The sequence below is a fragment of the Vicugna pacos genome, chromosome 17 (assembly GCF_048564905.1).
Source record: "Vicugna pacos chromosome 17, VicPac4, whole genome shotgun sequence".
Lineage (NCBI taxonomy): Eukaryota > Metazoa > Chordata > Mammalia > Artiodactyla > Camelidae > Vicugna > Vicugna pacos.
Genome location: NC_133003.1, coordinates 38,900,728 through 38,923,264, shown reverse-complemented (window position 1 = coordinate 38,923,264; position 22,537 = coordinate 38,900,728). Strand labels below are relative to the sequence as shown.

The following is a 22,537-nucleotide window of genomic DNA, read 5'->3' as shown; positions in this document are numbered from 1 at the left end:
CCATTCCTGGCAGTCAGATATCCTGGGTGAAAATTCTGACCAGAGTCTATTTCCCATTATTTTACGTGTCAGAAACCATAATGTGTTACGTGTCAAGATGCAAAACCTCAAGATGCAAAACCTCAATCAGTTTTCTGAGACAGAGGTTGGCAAAGTATGTTAGTGATCATTCTGCAATGTATAAAAATATTGAATCACTATGTTATACACCTGAAACTTAATATAATAAGTCATTTATACTCCAAAAAGGAGGAAGGGGAGGAGCATGAAATTAAAAAAAAAAAGTTGGCAACTTTTGGCCTTGGGGCCAGATCTGGCCCACCGCCTATTTTTGTAACTAAAGCGTTACCTGAACACAACACCCATTTGTTTACTTACCACTTTGTGTGCTTTCCTACGACAATGGCAGAGTGAAGTGGGTGCCCTGAAGAACTCAGGGCTGCAAAAGCTGCAGAGTGTAAAATATTCATTGTCTGGCCATTTACAGAAAAATGTTGCCAACCCTCATTCTAAAATATGACCAAAGTATAGTAAAAGGCCTTATGTATGGTCAACAACCATGACATTAAGAATGTAAAAATGTCTGAAATATTGATTTCTCAACAATTAATATGGTCTCAATGTGCATTTGTTTTTTGAGGTTTTTGTTTTTTTTTTTTTTTTTTTTTTTTACCGAAAGCACCTGATACACATCCCCTTTGTTGCTGGCTTTTCAACACCTCTACAGAAGTTTCTGACACCCTGCCAGTTGATTTGTAACTTGACACTTTATCCTTACACTTTTAATTGAGAATGTTGTATTAAATTTTAGAACACATCATGGACTTTTTTTTGATAAGCAACCACCAAAATTGTTTGATTTGAAAATAGGCATTTTCTATAAAATTTGGATATTGAAAGCCAAGGGGCATTCAACTAAGAAAATGTCTACCGGATGTACATTCCCTGACGTTTGCTCATATTTCACTTCTTAGAGTCTCAGTATTCTTGTCCTGGGTATCAGGCCTCCTCCCAGGGCCACATGAAGATGAAGTAAGGAAAGATATACCTAACATGTTTTGGGACTACATTAGCTGTCTCTCCCCTTCCCTTTTCTGCCCTTAGCTTAATTAGAGGAGCAGATAATCACAACTATAATATATCTTTGAGAATTTTTCCAAATTTACACATTAATGTATGGCGTTCCCGAGATTCGAGTATAACTTTGGAGGCAGGGAGGAGTTCGAAAGGTCTGTGTGTGTTCCGGTAAGAGATACTGCAGTTGTACCAAATATCCTGCAGTCTCAGAAGATTCACTGAGTGCAGGTGTGTTTGTTAGACACTTCATAGTGTCGTGGCCAGTAGGGAATAGCTGTCTTGGCTCTGCTCCACATGGTGTTTCAGGCTCCTTCCACTCAGTGTCTCCACCATCTGCAGGACCAGGGGTTCTTCCCTAGAATTCTGGGCCCACAACCGAGGGAAGAGAGAGGATGTTAGGGATGGTTCAGGAGGCTTCAGGGTCAGAATGAAAGTAACATACACACGTCCGTCTATTTGGCCAGAACGCATCTGCAAGGCCCCACCTAACTTCAAGGGAGGCTGGGAAACACATCCCAGCTGTACGCCGAAGAAGAAGGAGTGAGTTTGAGGAACATCTAGCTAATGTCTGCTGCAGACTCACCACATTTTCTTGGATTATTGTGGAGGACAAATGCTAACCAGACAGAAACTGCACAGGGATGCCAATAATCCGAGAACCTATCTTTAACAGGTACCCATGTAAATAGCTTTTGGAGACAGTAATGGTTGAGGAAAATTCATCTGTATGCTTGTTTAATATGTATTTTAAAAATTAGCCTGAGACCTGAATCTTCTTCCCCCATGTTGTGTGCCATTTACTTATTTTGGTATTCTAAAATCACAGATCTATCATGCAGTTAGGTTTAGTGGTGCATATTAAGACATGTTGCATGTAGTGACTTCTTCACTCCCTAAGTGGTCTATGTGGACGCCTACTTACTTTGCTATTTTATAAAAGCAGAAGCCATACACAATATTGAGTGGAATTCCTTATCCATGCGGGCAGATAGGACATTTGTTGAAGTACTACCAGTGATATTTAATTCAAAGTGCACATTTTATAATGACCTACATCGTGACCATTTTCAATTTTTGAATACCTCTTGTGAATCTAAGCATACCTTTTTTTCAGTTACTATCTTAAATTATGATTATATGAATATTTTAGTATTATAATCACTATAAAATGAAGGACAAAATTTCTCATACCAAAATAGAACCTTAAAGTAGAAAGAACTTGATTGCAAGGTTTAGGAGACTAGAAACAAGATGTATAAGAGGATATTAAAGACCACTTTTAAGAAAACCCTCAGTAGTACAGGTTTACAATAGATTTGGAAAAAAACACAATTGTATTTAGCAATGTTTGTGAAGATAATATTTGAGATAATTTCATCAAAGATCAAAGTTTTGTAAGGTTGAAAAAGCACACTAGAGCAAGCAAACCTTTAGATCATTCCATGGAAAACTTAAAAAAAATTTTATTCAGTATCATAAAGTTAGTGAAGCCTATTTGAGATAGAAGGTTTTCATGACGATATTGTGGTCAAGACTCAGGATTGCACATGGACATACATGATTAAAAATATTCCTTTCAGTTTTCTTGGTACTCCTGGCATTTCCTGCTACCTGTCACTTTGTCCTTGATGGAATTTGAGGCCGAAAATAAGTTGAGTTGACAAGGGTGGTTTTCCAATCAGCTGTTCCTTGTTTTTCTCGGGCACTCCTTTGTTCTGTTAGAGTTCAGATTTACTATTCATGAAACCCATTCTAATCACTGACTATATCAGACAAATGGAAGCTAAGCGCTGGGTAGTATGTTGAGAATAAACACGAGGGTTCTCATTAATGTCGCCGTCTGAATAATTAGTTGAGCATCGTGCACTGAGCGGCAGCGAGAGCAAACCGGCTTCTCACTGGAACGACAGGCTGACAGCCACGTCCTGGAGTATGGTCATTAGTGTGCCCCACCATCAATGTCATGTTACTGTGTCAAATTAGTTAGTGTCCCCTTAGGAGAGAAGTCAGACCTACAAATTATCCTCCCACATCCCCGGAAACCGTGTTTGCGAAACCTGCGATCAAGTGTGAACAAATTATTAACATGGCTCATAAATTAACTAGTTTACAGGCTTATAACATTTTACAAGTAGATAATAAAGGGTGGAAAAGTTTTCCAACTGCTTCGCCCTGATGTTATGGCTGTGATCTGCCGACTTTTCCTGGAGGAGCCCGCAGCTGATAGGTTTTTAAGAGGAGCAAACACATGGAGTGTCAGAACGAATGTTTGGAAGATCTCGCTCTGCAAGGAAGCCAGTGTAAATCCATTGGAAACAATATAATTAACTTCGTTATCTCATTGCTCTGATAAGTCCATGACAATGGTCCTCTTTCTTGTGGTGGCAGTTGCTCATTAATGAGTTCACCAATTAAGCTTGAACTTTGCCAACTGAAATTATCTTGAAAAATATTTTTGATGCATTCTTACCGTGCTGTGAAGCTGCCTTGTTGAATAGGAATAATGCTAACACAGCATTTTAAACTCATATAAGAGAGAAGATTCTTAAGCTGTAATATATTTGCCAGTTTACACTCAGATAACTGATACCTAGAAAACCTAGTGTGGACCAATCTGGACGAAGTTCATCTCTTATCAAAAAAGGCACCCACTGGGAGCATCACCGCTTAACTCACTTCTGAGCCCCAGTAGACAGACAGCCCACATCGTTTCCGGAGGTACACGACTATTCAAATCATAAAACTTCATACATCTCCTTTTCAGTTTCAACTTCTCTGTCTGATTAGATTTTAGCCGAGTTTTGTCTGAGTTTACTGTTGAAAGGGAACAACACACGCGTGCACGCGCACACACACACACGAGGGAAAGTTCATGCTTTCTGCTCCTACTGTAGTTCCATTTCCCCATCTTACAGAGGATCCCCTTTGTTGTCTTGAGGGCTGTACAGGTGGCTTTGTTACCTCAAGGATCTAAGCAGAAAAGGTCCGCCATGCAAACCCTTTACTGACTGCTATTCACCAGAACTTTCTGAAACTGCTTGGGGATGAGCTGGCTTATGTGTCAGCAACGTCAACTTACTTGGAATTGGATTTGGTAAATACTCTACTAATAACCCAACTAAGCTACAGAAACTCGCAGCCTCAGCACATACGAGTACATAACACCAACTTTTTGCATGAGAGGGCTGTGTCACAGCCTCCTTCTGGGACAAGCAGGTAACCTGTGACAAATAAGATTTTGTATTTGGCTGGCAAAGGAGATAGCTTATGTTTTTTCTGTTTTCTTATAATAAGGTGCTTGTGTCCGTGTGCATGCACACATGTTTGGTCAGGTCACTTCTACTGGATGCACTGAGAGTGACTAATGACCAAAACCCAAAGGAAAATCATCATTTAGACTCATGGATCATTACACGCTTATTTCTCAGGATGAGATAACGTTGTAATTATAAGATATTATCCAAAAAATTAGAAATGTTGCAAGTTAAAGGAAGCACACTCCCCTAAGTGAATGATCATGCCTTGACGAGTGTCACTTTTCCTTGGCTCTGTAACATTTCACATCCTTCTACTATAATTCTGTAATGCTGAACTCGGATTATGAGCTAGATGGACTGCTGATTCTAGAAGGAAAAGAACAAAAGAGATGCTTAGATACATGATTATTTATTGAATGTAAAAATAGTGTATCAACAAGGAATACCTAAGGCTTATGTGGTGAATGTGTCACTTTTGCAGTGTCATAGTTTGCCCCTCTGCTTAACCTCTTCTGTTCTTTTTGCTTTCAGTGTCCCTCTGTGTGTTGCAGTCCTGTGGCATTATGCACGCCCCCAACCAGTGACCCCCCAGGCTTTTTATGGCTGTGAGACACGTTAAAAGTTCAGGGTAAGTGACAAACAACACTCAAACTGTGTACCACTTAAAAATTGCCATCCACCTTTGCAGGTGTCACAGCAGTGGACGGACTAATCCCTCGGAAGGTAATAGAATGCCCCATTATCAGGCGTGAATTCCAAAGCTGGCTGGAAGAGGTTTATTGCCCTCTGTGATAACTTTATGGCTTTCAAGAGTAGGACTCATAACTTGGGTTATATCTGTGAAAGGGTGATCTGGTGCAGGGTTGGCAAACTTTGTCTCTAAAGGGCCAGATGGTAAATATTGTCAACCTCATGGGCCATAGATTCTCTTGTGTAACTCAGTCAGCTCTGCTGATGTGGCGCAAAAGTAGCCATAGACATTAGGTAAACAAATGGGCATGACTGCGTTCTGATAAAACTTTATTTTCAAAAACAGTTCATGGGCCTTATTTGGCCTGAAGGCCCCGGTAGTTTGTGGACCCCCCAGTCTAACGCAGCAAATGGAGACGTATGACTTGTAATCAGGGTACCATTCCCTCAGCTCTTGAGCAAACCCCTTATCAGGAAGAAACAGGAATTTTACAATTCCTGCCCTTACTACTGCTGTAGTAATAGGGTAGCGCTGTAAGGATTAAACAAGATCTGATGTATGCGAAAGCACTTTGCAAATTTCGAAACTCCCTCCAAATGTAATGGGTGCTCTGCACAGTCATTCTGGTTCACCTCATGGAGTATACCTCCTTCACCTTTTTAATCACGTTGGGCTTTCATGAGCCAAATGAGTGTGGGGAAGCTCTTTTATTTTCTAAGTCATGTGGTTGTCTCTACGTTCCTTCTGTTTTACAAATGATGGGCAAGCCATTGAAATAAGTCTTTTTAGTATCAACTGTGGATGAAGGGCTAAGCAGATAGATTATGGCAGGCTAAAGATCAAATGCCAATGAAGAACTATTAAATTTCCTTTAATCATCAGAGCCCAAGACTGTTTTAAGATCTTCCATCTTTAAAAACAGGCCTTAATAAATAATATGCTTTGGATGTCTACAAGTGTGTTTGAATTTCACAAGTCTTGCATGTCAAAACATAGAGACAGGTTCAGCAAATACGCTTCCCTGGACTAGTGGTACTAATTACAAAGGAAAGTCATACTTAAACAAATAGCTTGGTGAATAAAGGGGTAATCAGAACCCCAATTCATGAATTTTCTTGTTTTTTTTTCCACTGATCAAAAACTAGTTAGGATACTCTTTAGATATGTTTTCATGTCATTATATCATTTAAGAGTTATTTTCTAGTAACAGAGTTTTTTAAAAAGTCAGTTGTGTTTTCTCTCTCATAAGAGATGTCTGGGAAGGAGCAATTTGTGCTTTTCTATCTTAATACCCTGCCTGCCTGTTCAAGTGTTGCTTCCTTTTCAAGGTTACATTATAGCTGCTGGATCTCCAGCCATTGCATCTCCATCCTGAAAGGAAGAGGCAAAAGTACAGGGAACAAAAAGAGTTGTCCTTCCAGCTGAGGAAGGCTTCTCTAAGGAACTTTTCCTGAAGTCTTATTCAGTGACTTCTACTTATGTCCTTTTAGCCACCCCTAACATAAGGCCATCCGAGAAATGGATCCTTAGACTTGAGAAATTTGACATCCCAGGTAAATTCCAGGTTCTAGTAGTAATGAGAAAAAGGTGTATGATTATTGAGCAACAATTGTGATTGCTTATATAAAATCAGGCTATCAGTTTTCCTTACATGTCTAATTTTTATTTATTTTGAATGAATGCCTTCTGGCTTCTATTGGCTTGTTAGTGTATAATATGATACTTGAATTTTACATGTTCGAATTTCAACTTACTCAATTCTCAGCAGAGATACATATCTCAGTAAATATTTTAGGACCACGGTATTCTTACTGAAAGTGCCATGGCGAATCTGAGAGATAAATTTCTTTCTCAAGAGAGTTATCAACCAAAATTTAAACTCTGGAATTTTCTGGTGGATTTTTCTCTCCTCTGAATGGAAGATTCTGTTAAAGCCTGAGTACCATTGTGAGGTCCTAGGACAAGCAGGCTCTCACCCACTTCTGTTCCTCACACCCTGTGCTGAGGACATCACTGAAGGCTCTGTACTGTCCTTCAAAGACTGGACAGTGCTGTCTACTCTGCCTCTCCAATTCGCTTCTCCCCATATCTCTGCTGAGAGCTTACCCTGGAGGAGGGGGAGACAAGTGAGTCACTCCTGTCCAGTTTCTCTATTCCAGACTGGCCTGTACATTATTCTTGTGAAAATTTCCACCTCCCAGAGTGATCCTTCATTAAATAGTCTCTGTACCAGCCTGTGATAGATGCTCAGGAGACAAGGTAGCTGATGCACTGGCAGACATTTACTAAATGCCTCGATATGGGGTAGCAGTGTCTGCATTGAAGTTACATCAGCCTAGGTTCAAATCCTGCCTTTTCCACTTACTTGGCAGAGTGACCCTAGGCAAGTTTCTGAACTTTTCTGGGCTACGGCCTCTTCATCTGGGAAATGGGGATCAAAATAGGAGCTTGATTCCTATAAAGAATTACTGAGATAATGTTTGTATAAAGCTTAGCACAGATCCCGGTAGGCCATAAATGCCAGCCTTATGCTGTGCACCCCCGGTGATGCGGTGGAAATCCCTGTCTTTGAGGACTTTTTACTATCCTCTGGCCAGTTCATTGGATGCTGTAGATATCAGATTCCATTGCTGCTCACCTGGGATTCTGTTGGATGTTTAAGTAAAGGTGGCTTTGATGCCCATCTTCAAGGACATTGCAGCCACACCTACAACTGGACAGCCCTGCTAATAGAACTTAGATCTCTGGGTCCCGTTTTGACAGTTTCCCCCGAGAGGTGTGCAGTTCTTTTTTCAGTCCGTTTTTCACTTACTCAGACAATGGGCCTGCCTAGCAAGCAGAATTCGCTAACTGCTTTCAGGTTGGTATCGCTGATGATAATCTGAAACTCAGTAGAGTTTCACTCGTGCAGGCTGATGCTCCACGATGTCAGTCTTGCCCTTCCTCGTCCTGGTCCCTCTCTCTGTGCTGAGTCTGCAAAGCAGCCTCTGGTCCCCACCCATCTTCTTGGGGAATGGCCCTCAGAGAGCAGTGTGTCTGCACACAGAAGCTGCCGCATGCCCTGGCTGAGACTGTCAGCAGTGCTCGTGGACAGCCCAGTTGGCCATGCGTCCCGTAGATTGAGAAGCCTTGGCAACCACTTGACCATGGCTGTCTGTTGAGCAATTGACTCTGTAGAAATAGTGGCTTGAAGATCTTGCGTTTTCAAGAGACTCTTGGAAAGTAAATTTTTGCTATATGGTTTCAAATATTTTATTTAGACATGGTTACCGTGTTAGGCTGCCATCAGATTTTCCTTGCCTCTGGACCATGGGATTCTCTGCCTGAAACAACTTCTATACTTCCTGGGGCTTCCCCTTTCTCATCCTTTATTGGTTCAGTTCAGCTATCAAGTTCTTCCTTGACCTTCCCTGACCACTCATCTTAAAGCTGATTTCCCTGCTCCCCCTTCTCACTCTTAGCCATCCAAGCCTCTTGTCTGTTTCATTTACTGTGGCTTCTGTCACTTTCTGAATATACGTGTTTCCCAGGTCATAAGCAAGGGGTAGGTCTATCTGATTCAGTGTGGCTTCCTCGTGGCCGACAGTACCTAGTGAATAGTAGGCATGCTGGCAATTCAGTATTTGTTGACTCAGTCCCCCTCAATCACAGGGGATTTCCCTGTGAATTTCTGTATTTCATGGTACCTAAGAGGACTGCGTCTGGGTGAGAGAGTGAGAAGAGAAGTAAAACCATACACATCATCCTTATTATAGGAAGAGAACACTGCCCTTGGGTTTTCTCTGGAACGTTTCCTCTGTACCTTGTACAAGTCTTTGATACTCTGTGTGACCTGTCCAGAAAAGATTATACATCATCTTCCCCATGAAGATAGCAAAGTTTGTGGTGGGTGGTACAAGTTAATTAAGGACTTCGGCTTCCACGCCCAAATCCCAGCACTCTCATCCACTGGCTCTTTGTCCTTGGACAAACTACTTTGTCTCTCTGGGCGCCAGTTAACTTATCTGGGGCGGGGTAATAGCACTACTTAGCTCATACTGTTATTGCAAGGATTAAATGAGATACTGTGTGTACAGTGCTTTGCATAGGATCTGGAACGAATGATGATGCTGTTTTTTGTTTTTCTTTTTTCTTTTTGTTAATTGAAGTATAGCTGATTTACAGTGTTAGTTCAGGTATAGAGCACATTAACTCAGTTATATGTATTGTTTTTCATATTCTTTATCATTATAGATTATTACAAGATACTGAATATAGTTCCCTATGCTAAACAGTAGGACTTTGTTGTTTTTCTCTTTTATATAGAGTAGTGTGTATCTGCAAATTCCAGACTCTTAATCTATCCCTCTCCCCCCTCCCCCACCGGGTAACCAGAAGTTTGTTTTCTATGTCTGTGTTTCTGTTTCTGTTTTGTAAATAAGTTCTTTTGTGCCATTGTTTTGGATTCCATATATCTAAGCGCTGTCATGTGGTGTTTGCTTCTCTGTCTGACTTACCCCACTTGGTGTGAGGGTCATCAGAAGGGTACTGGGAACTACACTGACAAAGCTCCCATCGCATTTTATTGCCACCTTCATTTTGAAGGTGGGAGAGGTGGCAACGAGGCTTGATTCCCTGTTAGATTCGCCTTGTTTCGTGCCCTGAATTAACTTCAAAAAGCACAAAATGAGCAAGAAGTGGGGTGATCTGTTTTTCATTTGTTGTTGACATGTTGACTACTGAATGTTAATGACCTGTTTCAGATGATATGAGTTAGAAACCTGAAATGCTGGGATGACTCAGTGTTTGGAATCTGACCCACATCCAAAAAGCCTTGGAAATTTGGAGTTCAGGGTCCTCACTGTCCTGAAGCCACCTGGCTAGGGGAGATGTTTCATGCTTAAGTTGATCAGAGCTGGTTTGATCTCCTGCCTTGCAACAGACCATGTCTTAAATTTCCTGTGAATTCTCATCTTGGGGGGGGGGGGGAAACAGGACCTCTAATGTATCTGCCCTGAAAATTCACATGCCTCTTTCTTGAAAGACAGCTCAGGTCTGTATAGATCGAAAAGAGTTGGTGTATATTTCTTTGGTTGTGAGCGCTGATTTCTTTAACCTGCTTCAGGAAGTGGGGGGTCTGTTATGGTTGTGTTAGTATGTGCCTCGTTGACCTGTGCTGTTCATTGTGCATATGCTGTGTGACTGCCGAAGCTCGGAGAGGGACTTACCTCTCTCTGTATCCCACAGCTTTGGTGGTAAGAGATGAAATGTATCAGGTCACATCCTCTCATTTCAATGATTTATGGAAGTACTGGGGTTATCTAAGAAATTAAAAGAGCCATTAATTTTTATTAATTTATAATCTTTACCCTCTCAGCTTATCAAAATAAAAGAGCATGAGTAACATTAGGTTTAGGGCATCAAATTTGGTTCCTAATATCCACTTTAGAAACTAAAAAGCTAAGATTGAGTGAGGTTTCATTAAGTGAAGCAAAGGATTCTAGAACTTTTATTGGACTCATAACAGCCTTTGGAGTGGCAAGACTCAGCTTTTTTACATCTCTAATAACAAGCAACACCTCGTCTCCAAACACCATTTAAAAAACTAAACAGTCATCACGAAAGGGAGAACAGGTCCATATGATGTGAGACTTGATTCATGTCGTTTACACGGGAGGCCTGACCACCTGGATCAGCCCTCATGCACATCTTTTGAAAACCCTGGTGCCTGAGCACCAGCGGGAAAGATGAGTGTTCTGAGGGTTTTCCTCTGCTGGTTTGAAATATGGCTGCGCCGTCTCGGTCCAGTTCGGTGCACCATCTCTCAATGCCAGGTGAGTCTGGTTATGAGGTGCTGGGGGTTGACTTTCTCATTGCCAACTCTTAGGGAACCGTAATCAGCCTTTTATCCTGGGTGTTCTTATCACAAGAGGCTGTGCCTTGCCTTTGTCCATATCTGTCCCACACTGACGGTGACATAAATCCCTTCCTCCACTTCTGGCCCACTTCCCTAACACGACAATTTCTTTAAAACTCTATTCACATAAACTATGCTTAGGCCTTCTTGGCTTTCTATAGATGTATATGCCTTGAAGAATTTGCATTTCATGCTATCACTAATCCATGTGTGTGTGTCATTTCCCCCTTCTCCCTTCAAAAGTAATGAGAGATAAAAGTAGAATTTTCAAAGCTCTTGAAAAACCCAATTCTCCGAAATTCCAAAAAGTAGCAGTTAAAATAAACACTCTAGTTTGTGAAAAGTCTGCCCTAGAATAGCTGCCTTTACTAGGAGTTTCTGTCTTAACTCACAAAAACTATGAGGCAGGTACGATTCTAAAAAGTCCATTTTACAGACGAGGAAACTGAGGCACAGTGAGGTGAAAGGACTCATTCAGACTTCTCTGCTCATAAGTGGAGCTGAGATTTGAACCCAGGCACTCTTTCTCTGGTGCTGGGGCTCCTAACCACTACACTTTGCGTCTTCACCAGGTAAATATCTTCCTAGGCTGTGGATTTGTAGGTATTGTTTATTTTAACATACGTTTTTTGCTCTGGGGGCTGCTTGTACGCTGCATGTGGTGACTTTATACTTCAGTGCCATCTCACAGGCTCTGTTTGATCTTACTAGACTTTTTCAAATGCTTTCATTCTTTTTGCTAGTACAAGAGCTATGGGAAATAAAAGTATGTCCCAATGTGATTCGGAACAGGGACAGCCACTTAATTGGCATTCTTTGATTTCCAGTTGGACGTGCCTGTTAAGACATTTTCTCTAGATCTTTGAGTCATTTTTCTCTGGTACATTATTCTAATTAACCTCATCTCTGCAGCCCTCATTTTATTTCGTATTAGCCTCTGACCACTCAACAATTGATTTGTTCCACTCAATCACCTGTGTGAAAAACTGTGGCAGGCGAGAGGGTCCCCTTCCCAAAGCAGCAGTCCTGTACCCCGGGTTTTTTCCCAGCCAGCAGGTTCAGAATGTTTCTTTAGGTCTTGAGATACATTCACCTGGAAGGCTTTTTATTTACCAAGGTGAAGATTTGGGTACTGAGAGGTAACAGTGGGTAACAGAGTTAGAAGGTCTTTGGTTGCTTGTTCAATAGAATTCTAGATTCGTAAGCTGTATGTTAAGGACTTTGATCCTCATAAAAAATAGTTGGTTTTTTAAAACATAGTAAAAATATTAGGCTTGAAAAAACATATAAAGCCTAGTTGCAAAAGACCAACAAATAAACAGTTTTTACATAAGGGGTTAGAAGTATCAGTATCTCCTTGTTGACACAAACAGCAGACTATCTTTAATATGTCTGTGCCTTAAAATACTGATGTCACCATTCATTAGGTCCCTGGGATGACTTGTGACCAACTTAGACATAAAGACGAATGAATGCGCTCGTGATGCTGAAAAGCTGGCTGACAGAGCTCACTTCAGGAACATCTGGAATGAAGGGGCTCACATCACGCTGTTACGTCTTGGTCTAAGGCTCTTGGCTGTGCTCAGCTCTATGTCGGATTCACTCTTGTAGGTGTTTACCAGGTTGTGGTGTGGTAACCTTTCATCAGTTTGTTTTTGTAGTGATTCCAACAGGAAGGAATCTTTTCTTACAAGTTCTAGCAGCCCTCATAGAATTTGGATTTTCCCGGTCCTGTGACTGGCCCCTTGTGTGCCATGTGCCAATCACTGAAACAGCCCCGGGGGCTGGAGCAGGGCTGGGTGGCGGGAGGTGTGAATGTGTCCTTGGCCTGGAGTGGGTCACGTGGCCATCTCAAGAGTGGTGAATGGCATCTGGCCTGCACAAGGCAATGGAAAGCAGATGAAAGGGGTGCTGGTTTCAGAAGAAGGGGACAGAATTCTAGGGAGGTAGGGTGAGCATATGTGTCCTAAAACACTGTACTTGATAAGCAGGGTTGTTAGCAACCTTTAAATGTCACACAGCCCAGCTACCCACGACTGGGTATCATCTGAGATGTTCCCCATGACGTTGTCTGCCTAATACTTGGACATCTTCAGTGACATTCATTATGAGGATGTGGCTTGTGCCTCAAAAATAGTACCATGCCTCTGTCCTCAAGGAGCCTGGGGTTCATTCTTTGCTCTCGTCCTTCCGCCTGTCCTTCTGTCCATCTGTCACTGTTCTAGGTCCTAAAGCAAGATCCTTGATTTTAGCCTACTTACTTCTGCAAGGTAGACAGAAAGGCCGATTACAGTACAGTGATAGAGAAGCTGCAGGAATACTGACAGATTCTGTATACAAGGTTGGGGAAGAGGGTACTAGAGTGGGGAGATGGAAGGCCTCCCAGAAGCACTGAGGCTCTGACTGGGATCCCAGAGGATGAACAGGAGGCCAAAGGAAAAATGATCAGATTGGTGGATTTACTACCTCTTCTAGGATTAAACCCTACATTTGAACTTGGATTTGAATTACCTGGGAAAATTGGCTTATAAAATACCTTAGCCCAGTTAAAATACACGTGTCATTCAGGACACATCAGTGATACTAGTGATGGCGAACAGTCAGCTGGTGATGAAAGATTTTTGTGCAGCTTAGCCACGTGGCATCTTCAAGTTACCTCTTTCCATTCTCCTTCTGAGTACATAATAAATGAATGGGTAAAGCTTCCATGGGTAAAATTTTGGTGAGTTAAATTATAGAATTCTTAACAATACTTCCCAAAGAATTTTGAAAGGATTGGATATTATCTGTTTATTCATACATTCTTGTGGGCAAAAAAACATTCTGAACTTCAGTTTTTGAATCTGATACCTGAGGATAAAGATAGTACCTTCCTGAGGGTTAGCGTTCATGTGTAGAAGAAAACACAGCCATCCATAGGAAACACTGAATACAATGCTGGCATCTAGTAAGCACTCGGTGGATGTTACTCATTGTCAGAGGGTGTCAAAGATTTTTCACCCGTAGGTTGTCCAAGGCTTTTGAAAAACTAATTCAATTGTATCAATGACTAATAACCAGTCGATTTTAAAATGTGCAATTTAAAAATTCCATGTATCCTAGATGGAATGTATTTTTTTATTTTCACATGTTCCTTCCATTGTAAAAATTAAAGATACTAAAGATGGTAAGATTTAGCAAAGAACTTTAACTCCACATGCTTTTAATGCTTCCCTGAATTAATAATTTTCATGTCCATCATGTTTTCTCCTTGGCCCACAATTCATCCCATATTTGGATCTTGGCAAATGATGACTTGGTTAATTAGGCAGTCTGTTAACTCTGATTACTAAGTTATAACAGATCAGTGTAGAAGCATCACTGTGCAATTTGGATTAAAAGGCTCTTCATTTTATCAAAACAAATTTACATTTAGGGATAAGTATGTTGAAATGCATTAGGTTAAAGTGATGCATTTTATAAGGAAAATTTTAAAAGGATAAAGAATTATTTCCTCCTCCTAAGTTATTTTTTTATTGTGACATTCGCCACATTATCTTCCACTAGGAATATACTTAAAAGCTTGGAATTTTCTTTTAAAGCTTGAAAATTATAGCTGACTTAATCCCTCTATTATACAAATATGATGGATGCATTGCATTTTAATTTAAGCATAATTTAGTGTAGCGACACATGGTTGTATTCCAGTTCTGACCACAGTGGCCTCTGATACTGGACTGACTTGTAGAAATGAATCTTGATTGTGTTGGAGGGGAATTAGTGGGTTACATTAAGGCTCACTCTCTTCCACCGCTGAAGGCATTGACGGCTATTAAATAAGATGAGGCTTTTGTAATCCTTTCTCGTACTTGTGTAATGGTTCACTGTCACTTAAGGGCAGTTGGAGTATCAAAACCTTGTTTGCTTACTCCATCTCTATCTCTGCCTCTCTTCTTTCCTTACTTAGCACGTAACACAGCCTTGTGGGAAATGAACAAACAAGTAAACACAGGAATAATCTTCCCAATTCAGTGAACCTTGAAATTTGTGTCAATTTCCCCCCAAGATTCTATCAGGTGTCAGTAGCATTCAGAAGGTAGCACCTCACCCTTCACTCTCCCTGCTCTACACACACATCTCACATGTGCTCGCACATGCACACACACACACGCTGAGCTCAGCCACTGGCACCTAGGAGGTGTTGAATTGGTATTTATTGAAGACTGATTGGTGGAAAAGTTGAAACACTGACAGCCTCCTACCCTAGGCTCCTAGGCTGGTCCGACAGCAGGGACCCTGTTCGATACTGCGGCGCTTAGAATACATGGAGCTTATGAAATTAATATTTATTTTTTCAGTAAGCTTACTGAAATCTGACCTTTATGAATTGCTGTGTTCTAGTTCCACAGGAAACAGAGAAAGCTAAAGAAGGAAAAATCTTTTTTACATTCAGTGAACTTAGTATCTTGTTGACTGGTCATTTTGAGGTGACTGTAGGTCAGAAATTGGAAACCTTATTAGTTCTTTAACTTTATTCAGTGATAACATCTGGTTTATGCAAAACTAGCTTTTTTAAGTCTAGAAGACCCGGTAACACTGTCAATAAAGCAGAACTTAACTCAGAATGGAAGTTGAGTTTTTATGAATTTGATTATTTTTTTTTAATTGGGAACATTTAATAATAATTATAGGTGACGCTCATTTTGGAAGCGCTTGTGGCTGGTTGTTCAAAGGTAAAGTGATGTTTTGAGCTCGAATTTGACAGATTTGAGTGACATTCAGCCTGAATAATTCAGTTTCCCTACCTCCCCATTCCTTCCAAAAGAATGAACCAAATAAGGAATTTTTTAAAACCCCAATCATTCTGGATTATAGGAATTCTTAGTCATTTTTCAAAAGAGATAGTTTGACAGAGATGTTCTCTAGAACTTTAATGTGTGAGGTAAACCCATTAGAATATTAATTTCTTTTTTTAAATTGGGCTTTAGTTACCTATATAATGTATTATAATAATAGATGAATTGCCAGTAGAGTAAGAGAACCTCTGGAAAATAGCTGCCTCAGAAATGAGCTAAGGAGGGAAGTCCACTTGCATTTTCAGGTATCCCTTGAGACAGAACATTCTTACCCAACATCAGTGGTCCCCAAGAAGTCTTAATGGCAACATGAGGAAACTTTCTCAATTAAGTGGTTCTTTAATAAACAGATCTGTGGGTAGAAGCAAGCAGCCTTATTGGAAGGTTGGATACATGACTGTGTGGTTTTATTAATTACATTGATTCCTTTAAAATGACCCTGGATGAAAACAACCACCCTTTCTGTGGTCATGGTTAGCAGATGTTTACCGTAATTCTTTGCTCGTTGAAAAAAAAAAAAAGTGCCTCTTCCACCCAACAAAAACAGCCACGTTTGCTTGGCTCAATCAGAACTTTGGCGCTTGGGTCTTACTTTATATATCATGGCTCCAGTCACACAACCTTTCCAAGTGTGAGGCTTAGATCACTCCCTCCAGCATCTGCAGGAGAGCCTTGCGCACAGTGATCTATTATGTGAGCGCTTAATTCTTAGACTGTTTTTGGCGTTCGCCCTTCCTCATTGAAACCAATATCCTATATGCAAGGCTTTCTTTGTTTTTCTTGTAGAAGCATGCTGGGCCCTCCTTAGTTTTTAAAACTTTCACCTAGGTTGGAGGGACATTTTAGTGAGGGTTTCAAGCATAGCAGTAAAGGCAAGGTTCGCCTTCTCACTGTGAGTTTGGATTTTCCTAGGTTCTCTCTGAAATGAAAGGCATCTCTTTTCCTCTTATTTTTTGTTGGAAAAGCCCCTTTTCTCATTGCATGTTGGGCCTGCTTAACCATCTCATGCCTCATTTTTTTTTCTTGCCATTTTCTGTTTTTTACAAGCACTAAGTGAACATGAACTTGTACATGGTCCCTGCCCACACCTGCCATTCATGGTTCTAATAGGTGTTCCAGAAGCAGCCCCCTCATCTGTCCTGAATTTCCACGCTGAGGAATGCCGCTGGCTCTTCGGCAGTGCTGAGAAGAAATACAACAGCAAGACTTTGCTTTTCTTGGGAAGCTCCTCCCTTTGGGATGGGGAACTCTGGGTGGCTCTTCTTATTTTGTTTCCATCGCCAAAATAAGCAGGGATCTTGCATAACACCAGGGTAGGAAAAAAGAAGTAATTTTAAGGGAAACATATGTTCATGTTGAGAAAAAGGGAGTTAGAGCTGGACAGAGGACAATGGCCTGTAAAGCTAAAGACATCTTCTTTTTAATTCAGGGAGGACACGAGGTTTTGATCATTTTGGTATATTTTATTAAATAAAAAAGAAGTTGCTTCCCCGTATCTCTATGTCTTTTCTTTGATCCAGTTGAAAACAAAGCTTGAGATTAGGAAACCGAAGCTCATAGGTTAGTTAATTGATATATGGTAGTTGGAATAGATCAAGTCCTGTATTTGTGAAATTATTTTCCTGTGATCTTAGTTAACACTAAGCGATTTCCTTGGAGATCACTTGGTTTCAGATGCTTGTCCTAATCTGAAAGCAGTGCTGAAACTATCCAAATAGGATTCTTATTTGGTCTGACTTTAGGAGAATGGAAGACAGTCTTGAGTATTAAGATGAACAAAACATATCTACTCTAGCTATTTGGCTGATTAATGGACATATTATTTGTTCTTTTCAGTGATTCCAAATAATGTCTGTTGATAGAAACAGAGCAGACACTTTAGCGTTTCAGGCTGTTTGTGGGTGGCAGGTTTTGAAAACGCAGCTCATTTGCAAAATGAGAAAAGAAGAGGGGGGAAAAAAGAGAAGGAACAACAACAAAAAATCTTCAAAGTTTCTGTTTCATCCATTCTCAAGGGTTGAAAATTTCAAAGCTGGGGGAAAATCCAGCAAAGTTCTTCTTTCCCCATTGTAAATTAAACAGTGTGTCCTTAAAATATAGCTGTGAAGGAGGTAGGGCCCAGGAGCATTCTGGGTACTGGCATATGTCTGCAGTGCCAAAGCCAGAGGGTCCGTGGATGGGCTCACACGAATTGTTGACAGGAGTGTGCGACAACCCCCAGATTGGAGAGCCTTGATTGTGCCTGAAGCTGACTGTTTATATGTGCCTTTCTTTCTTGCATACACAGAAGGTGCATCCAAATGGAAGCCTAGTTAGGACCTGTTACAGAACTCCCTTCTTAAAGAGCCCTGCTTCCCTTGAGTGTTGACACAAGTAGGTATAGAAACTGTGGCATGGTGGAACCAGGCTTGTGTTCAGTGTGTTCGATTCAAATACGTCTAATTAAGATTTTAAAATGAACGTTAGGGGGAAAAAACCCAAACCTACCCTCTTCATCCCCCTAAAGTTTAAAGTAGATTATTCTTGGATACTGGTTTAAGATTCAGCTATTTTAATTAATTAGTCCACTCATTTTTTTCCCCCTAAAGGCTTCAGAAGGCATTGTCACTAGTACCTGAATCATTTCACTGTTGAAAAAATGAAGTTTAAAAAATCGGGGTATGCACACACACATGAAAAGGAATTTTGAGTTAAGAGTTCCTTTCAGTCCTTAGAGTAGGCTACATTCTGTTGTTTTTCTAGTGTTTTTGTCCTTTGGGTTTAGTCAAACCATAAATGGTAGCAGATGCTGTCTCTGTGTTAGTGGGTAGTAGGAAAGGCCTCAAGGAATGTGTCAGAGCAGAACTAGAAATCCCAAAAGTCTTGTTTAATAATTATAACATGAACATTTATCAGATTCTTACTGCGTGTCAGCTACTACTGTAAGCAGTAGGCTAGCACTAACTTACTGAGTCCTTATGAATACTTTGAAATAGCTACTCTTATTACCTTTGTGTTTCAGATAAGTGAACTGAGCATCAAAGAGGTTAGCTACGTTAAATTGCCTAGGGCAACCAAAAAAAGTAAATGAAACCGAACAAAGTCTAGAGTCTGGTTAACAGTAATGTACCAAGGCCATTTTCCTTGCTCTGATAGTGTACTGAGTCTGTGTAGAATGTCACCATTGGGAGAAGCTAGGTGAAGGATATTTAGGACTCGGTACTGTTTTTGCAATTTCCTATAAGTCTGTAATTAATTCAAAATTTAAAAACATTTTAAATGGCAGACTTTACACTGGAATCAAGGGTGATTTGCTTTTGAAATCCAGATTATTCACTGTTATACACCTTCATAGATCACTTGACCAACAAGAAGATGGCTTTTACTCCACTCTTTCTAGGATCAGTGTCTCAGGTCACCCAGACCATATTGTGTGGTTTCCCATAACTCAGCACAGTTTCAGGAACCAAGATTTGACCTTGCTTTTCTCATATTCTCCTCCTTACCATGTTCCTCCTCTCCCTTCCTCTAACCCAAAATTCATCCACTTTGATCTTGACAGAAACAGAAGAGATCATTTATCTTGTCATTGGAATCTTTCAGTAAATGATTTGTTGAGAAGAGAAACAGTCTGACATTTTTGATGAGTTTCATAATGGATTTGTCATTCCTGGTGTGTATATGGAAATGCATGTGGACATCTGGAAAGGAGAATAGCAAAAGTAAGGCAAAAACTTACTGGTTTACAGCATGTCTTTATCATAAACCATGAAAAACTTACATTCACAAGATTAGTTATTTGTATAGCCAAGAAACTACTAGACTCAAATTCAGGAAAACCTGTATTTTAAAGCTATATTTTCTGCCAACTTGTTATGTGATCTCCGTTTTTCCACTTATGAGATTATTGAGAAGAGAATCACGTTCTACCAGAAGCTTTTGTGTATAAGTCACTTTGGGACATTCTGTATGACAATGTCAAACCTGTGTCTTTCCTGAGTTAAGAATAATTGCTGTGAAAGTTGCTTAGTCCTATGGCTGGAGAATTGAGCTCTAGAATATATTGGTGGATTTAACTGGTTGATTAACTCAAAGTAAGTCTTCATTTGAAATCTTTCTTCTTTTTTAATACAGATGTTTCCAGCTATAAATTTCCCTCTGAGTACTGCTTTACCTGTATCTCATAAGTTTTAGTATGTTCTGTTTTTATTCTCATTCATCTCAAAGTATTTTTTAATTTCTTTTGTGATTTATTTTTTCCCACTGGTTTTTTAGGAGGGTGTTATTTAATTTCCACATGTTTATGAGTTTCCCAGATTTCTTTCTGTTACTGATTTCTAGTCCATTCCACTGTAATTGGAGCACATACTTTGTATTATTTCATTCCTTTGAAATTTAATGAGATCTGTTCTATGACTTAACTTATGATTATCCTAGAGAACATTCCATGTATGGTTGAGAAGAGTGTATATTCTGTTGTTGTTGATGGGCAGAACTTTCTGGAGATGTCTGCTAGGTCTTTTTGGTTCTCAGTGTTGTGCGTGTCTTCTGTTTTCTTTTTGGTCTTCAGCCTAGCTCTGTCCATTACTGTCAGTAGGGTATTGAAGTTTCCAGCTCTTATTGTTGAATTACCCGTTTGTCTCTTCTGTTCTGTTTTTGTTTCACATATTTCGGGACTCTATTGTTAGGCAAAGACTTTGTTTAAAAGAGACCACTCTTGTTATGTCACCTTCCTTCAGGACTCACTCAGTTTGAGGGTTTAAAAATTACGCACACTGATGAAAAAGCTTAGTTTTATAATGGGGTGACTTTCTGACATTGATGGAGACATTGAGGCCGCATTTACATAAAGAGAAATGAAGGGTTGGTGGCTTATTTATCACATGCATTTTATTACTGTAGGAGACCAGTAGGATCCCACTGAGGCCAAACCAACATTGTCTTCAGTGGCATTGTGACTGGGGGCTTTGACTTACCCAGATGTAAGCCAGTGTTTCATTTCTATTATTCATTTACTCTGGGTGGACATGGACTAACTCAGTACAAACATGTTCCATGGGAAAAAAATATGCCTCCTTTTTTTTTTTTTAGCAAATAAGAATAAAATGCATTTTTCCCCTTGTTGCTAAATCCAAGACTCTACAGCCATTTCTGTGTATAGGTCACGTGTCAAACTCCAGGTGCATCTGTCTTACAGAAATTGCTTTTCCCCCCAAATACAGAAATGTGAAATAAACCAATTTGGGCACAAGTAGTGTATGCTAGATTTGCTTAGTATCTATCAAACAGCTCTCTACACTCATTGTATTAGGACTAATCAAAGAGTTAGAACTGCCTAGTTTCTGCACAAATATGCACATATAACTTCTACTTAGACAGTGCTACTACCGAGTGATTGTTTTTGCTCACAATATTCTGGCCAAACATTTAATTTTTTTTCTTTTCAGCAGTATTGTAAATTTGTTCTAGATGTATATCAGTGGCAAAGCAGAGGGTGGGTTAATACACACATACAGACACACGCACACCTAATAAAAAGGTCATTTTCACTGAATAAAATTTTTAAAAGTTGTTTGTGTTTGAGTTCTTTATTTCTTTAGCTGTATTATTATCCTTAGTCACATTTTAGTGTTTATCAAAGAGCCGTGAAATAGTTTAGCCATAATTTTAAATTCCCTCTGAATGAGTATGGCTTTTCAGAAGAGATTTGGCATGTAAGTTAAAGCCATTTTCTTTTCCTGTCATCTCTGTGAATAGTTCATGGAGTTGATTGTTAGCGGAGGAAGCCATGTGGAGTTAGCGGAGGAAAGCTCATGAACTTTCTCTGAGAAAGGAATTATTGTCTTTGTCATTTTGTTTCAACGTGTCACCTCCTTACCTGCTGGGTTTCCCAACAGCTGTCAGCTAACTACTCCAGCCCCATACTGCTATCTGCGTTCATGGTTCACAAATATGAAGTAAACAGAAAATCTTGCTAATTTGAGCCCAGTAGGAACCGTAACACTGTAATGAGGGACTAATTTTGAAGGCAGACAGACATAGCTCACAAAATTAAAGCCAAATTTTTAAATGATCTTAAATAACTAATTGAAAGTGAGAATAGCACTTAAGAAAGAATGAGATCCTGACACATGCAGGAATTAACAAACGGGGGAGAAGAATCCTCCTGACGTCTTCGTAATTATGCAGTGTTCCTTGGGTTGCCACTGATGCTAATCTGAGTGTGGGAATGATAATGTACCTTAGAGGGCAGGTTTGTGGTTGAAAGGCTCTTGATAGATTTTGACAAATTAAACACTGGTAAGGATGTTTGGAAGTTATCCAGGTCCTTACCGTTATTTATGTCAGTGAACTAGAAATCAGTGGTTAATTTGCAGTTCTTATAATTTTTATGATACTCCTGTTGTTGTAAATTTAGCTGTGTGCAGCATCAACTCAGCGGGATACATTTTATGTTGTCAGCTACCTTTTGACATCATAATAGATTTCAGTTGCCAAATCCTTCTCGATAGAATAAAATGTAAAAGAGAGCTGTACAGAAGATTTGGATCCTGTCCAGATACAAGTAAACATATGATGGACTTTCTGAGACTAAAAGGCTCAGATTGGGTTTGAGGGGAGGGAGGGAGGAGCGAGGCCCCGTTGGTTTTTGTTTTTCTTCTTTTTTCTTATTATTTGCCCCTAACCCATTCTAGATCATTTTCTAGATAGGCGTCTTTTATCTTGACTCAAAGCCAGCCTGCTCTTTGGTGTGTGGTACGTTGTATGACAACCAGTGTGTAATTTGAGGTTATTGATTTTC

The 22,537-nt window shown here is 40.1% G+C and overlaps 1 protein-coding gene across 12 annotated transcripts in view; it reads left to right on the top strand.

The window, feature by feature from the left end:
- Nucleotides 1–22,537, top strand: part of FOXP1 (forkhead box P1) — a 560,221-nt gene that overhangs the window by 194,526 nt on the left and 343,158 nt on the right. For 11 of the 12 annotated variants that reach the window (XM_072941702.1, XM_072941700.1, XM_072941694.1 and 8 more), the window contains one exon: nt 4,866–4,962. The gene's annotated coding sequence lies outside the window, so the exon portion shown is untranslated. Of the gene's footprint in view, nt 1–4,865; nt 4,963–10,818; nt 10,839–22,537 lie in introns of those variants that run through there. The other variant, XM_072941698.1, reaches the window with a different exon arrangement.